Raw genomic sequence first — 4,225 nt, forward strand, 5'->3', positions numbered from 1 at the left:
GAAATAACATGTGAGACTGAGGCTGATCCTGGAGGATCTAATGTGTATATGCTGTATGTAATATCATATTACACAGAGAAGTGTGTCACTTATACAGTAAGATGAAGGTGGATAAATAATAGAAACATTTCAACAACAGTTTTGTGGAAATAACTTCTCTCATTTCCCCCCCATTTATTTAATTGACCAAGGATCTAATGAAACTAATGACAAAACATTTTACACAAAAAACTATTTTCCAAGAAACTTTTTATTTGCTGGAAATTGTTGAATCATCTTAAGAAATCAAATTCTCAGCTGCAGCATCTGGAGACTTTCACAGACGAGCAGGAAACGTGAAACATAGAAATCTTATTTAGAGACGGAGGCTCCTCCCCCCTGTCGTCTGCAGCTGTGCACCAGGCTGAGGTCCTCCCCATGAAACCCCCCCCCCCTCCTCCTCCTCCTCCTCCTCCTCCTCCTCCTCCTCATCATCATCACCATCATCACACATGAAAGGTGAGGAGTGATGAAGGCTCTTATCTGCACAGACGTGTGAGGAGACGTCAGCAGAGTTCCAATAACAAATAATCATGAGGTTGAAACAGAAGAGTTTCCAGGACCTTCTGCTCGTTGCTTTGATTCCTGTGAAGTTCATCTGTTAACTCTCGTCTCATGTGAAGAAGAAGAGAAGCAGGTGTTCCCTGATTTTACTGTTCACTCAAAAGAACATGTTATTATTTTATTTTGAAAGGACTCTGACCGTTTGCAGATGTTCATTTTGATCATTTTGTTTTCAATATACACATTTTATTAGACCTCAGTCTTTGATCAGAGGAGGACATTTGAATCAGTCGGTGGAAACAGTTTCAAACTGTTTCCTCTAAAACAAGAGAGGTTTCAGATTGAATCCCCACGTGACCTTTAACCCCCGACTGGTTCTGATGTTTAACCTGAAGTGAGTTCTGGGTCCTGAATGCACGGAGCTCAGCGTGGCCCTCAGGGAGCTGCTGGACCTCCAGCTGTGCTCCGGGGACAGGTGGACAGTTGGAACCTGTCCTCGGTCTGAGGAGACTCGTGTGTCTCACAGATGTTCAGGCAGCAACACGATCCCGGAGCCTGGAACCAGCTCAGACCTGCTCCGACCACGAGGCCCCAGCAGAACCTCCACGAGGACACCTCCAGTGTTCCATTCTCTGACAGCAGAACGTCCACCATCTGTCTCTGTGTCTCTAACCGGGGACTTCCTGTTGTCCCCCGACCACGAGCCGCCCGTCCACTGAGCCCCGGCTCTTCCTCACAGAAGAGGAGGGTTCTGTCACTTCAGGTCGTTCTCATCTCACTGATGATTGTTCAAGTGTTTTAATTTGTTATTTGATATGAAAGGAGCTGATGACACTGATGATGGCAGCGTGCAGGGGGAGACACCTCGTCCAACTTTATTCATAGTTTTATTAATATTTGAGGAGAAGCTTCAGTTTAACGATCAGCTGTTATCTGGTCGCAGTGAGTTGCTACGTGAGAAGTTCAACTTTCATTTTGAAATGATATAAACAAACAGACCCAGATGAATTCCTCCCTCGTGAGTCTTTGTGTCTGCTCCAGATGTTTGTTCCTGGTTTGTTGTCCTGGAGTCTGAGACAATCCAGACCTGAACAGGAGGTGTCCCGTGTCCCCGTGTCCCCGTGTCCCTGTGTGCTGTGGACAGTCAGACGCTTCTTACTTCATATAAGAACCAAACCTTGTGTCTGTGTGTTGTGCTGCTGCTGTGTTCTCCTGTCGGCCCCGGGGCCAGACCCACATGTTCAGGTGTCTGAGGCTGTGGATCAGAACCACCAGACCTCAGCAGACACAGATCCTGAGCCGCTTGGCATTGAAGCAGAAGATTGATGAGACAAATGTTTTCCATTATTCTAGAACTAATGTTTTTCTTTGCACGGCCTCACGCTGAGCTCTGCTCCCAGTGGGTCGCAGGTTCCAATCCCAGCACTTTCTCCAAATTCTAAAAGAACGAACATTTTCAAACCAGATGCTGGTTTTTACAACCTCATTAATTTTTTTTTTAAAGCAGGATTTCCTTGAGGATTTAGGGAAATAAAACCTCTCTACTGGCGTGTGTGACGTGTGTATTAACAGCAGGTGTAACGTGAAGAACACAACACACACAGCTTCCTATGGACGGACGTGTCAACCAGCTGAGCAGGGAGGACGGGGTCTACCGGGGTCAGAGGTCATGCAGACACCATGTTTTAAACACTCAGCCTGTGCAGCAGGTTGTTTCCACTCAGGTTCTTTTAAATGAAAATGTGTCATTTCCAAACTTCTTCCAAAAACAAGAAACCTCATGAATCCATAATTTAGATTTGTGTTAACACTCTTTTCTAGAACAGTGTGTTGGAGGTGATGTCGCCGGCAGCAGCTCGTCTCACTGGTGTGTTCTAGTTTCAGCTCTTACGGCTCAGATGAGCACAAACACACACACACACACACACAGAGACACACACACACACACACACACACTGGGATATGACACTTGACTCAGATTGGGATTATCTGCTCAGGCCAAAACAAACTTCTCCTCACAGCTCGTGAGTCCAGACGCTGAAGGATTCAGACTCTTTGAGAAAACTGAAATCATCTCTTCACTGAAGTCTCATCTCTGCTGCAGCTGGAAACATCTGCCTGCACATTTCTGGAGCTTTGACGAGGAGAAGGAGTTAACCAGCACCTCACGTGAACCCTGGGAGAGAAGTGACTTCAGGAGATGAACATGGAGGACCTGTCCTACGAGGTCCAGACACTTTAGAGTGTGACACAACCAGAGGCTCGGCTCTCTGTCAACATCAGTTTGTTTAAAACACGAGCTTTAGTTTGAATGAATTTCAGGGAACTGACTGTAAATCTTAATTTCCAGTCTTGGATTTCTTGACATCAGGAATTCAGTGTGTGTGTAGTTCAGTGGAAACAGGTTTTCATCACCACTTCCTCGGAACGTTAACAAAATCACGTAAAGAATCAAATAAAAAAACAACTTAATCGAGCCGACTCCAGCGAATAAGATCTCATTGAACCAATTATCTAACGAGCTTCTTCCTTTATGTTTTGATGCTCTGCAGAGTTATGAGGTGCTGCCTCATTAATGTGGTTTAATACAGATTTATTTATTACACCGTTAAAAATAAACAACTTGAGAAGTGAGTCACGGTTGTAAACATTGTTTACATTTCATTTTATTATCGAACGTGTTAAACTCACTAACAGAAAAAGTGTATTTTAGTTATATTACTGTTTAACGCCTTTTATAAAGTACTTACCAACAAGTGCATGGATAGTCTTTTCAGTATATTACCTATATACAGTATATAATTAAATAAATGCATCATATTGGTCCTTTTTTAACATTTTCCTTAATCTCATGAGATAAAGATGTTTTGTGTGTTTTTAAATCCAAACATCAATCTGCTGAAGAAACAAAATAAAAAGATCAAACCAGATCCTAAAACCTCCAATAAAACATATCAACGTTCCTCAGAGAAGATAAAATAATGGATCCAATAAAAGCAGGAAACTGACGGATGTTCTGTTGAATTCATCTCGGACGCCAGGAAGGTTTTTAAAGTTCGGCTCCAGATCAAGATGCTCCACTTGCACGTTAATTATTGTTTCATGTGGAGATGATTATCGTCGGTGAGGCAGCAAACTGGAATGTGCACGGTCACCGTCTGTCTGTGGAAATGAGCCACTGCTGAAAATATGGTTTTATTGTGTCATCGTAGTCGTATCACCTGCAGGAGGCGCTGACGCTCTGCTGGTCAAACTCAGGGACTGAAAATAAAGATGGCCGACACGTCTTCACGTTTCCCTTTGAACCAAACTGAAGCCAAAACACACACAACACCATCTTGTGTATTTGACGTCAGAGTCTGTGGAGCCGTGGTATCAAGGTCCCGTTAATACACGTCCACCAATCAGGAGTCAGTCTCAGCTGTCAATCATGAGGTCTCATCATAACGAATCAAATCCAAACTGATCAGAACAATTGAACGATCGGTGAGATGAGAACGACCTGAAATGTATTTAACGTCTTCTAGTTTGGTGCATGTCCCATCTGCTAACATGGAGGAGGCTGGGTTAATGAGCTGTACTCTGGCCGGCCACCAGGGGGCGATGAAGATATACTTATAACTCACCATCTGTACGTTGAAGGGTTCTGGGTTCATGTTGCATTAAAGAAAACAACTAAACA

Source organism: Pleuronectes platessa, chromosome 17, assembly GCF_947347685.1.
Source record: "Pleuronectes platessa chromosome 17, fPlePla1.1, whole genome shotgun sequence".
Taxonomy (NCBI): Eukaryota; Metazoa; Chordata; class Actinopteri; order Pleuronectiformes; family Pleuronectidae; genus Pleuronectes; species Pleuronectes platessa.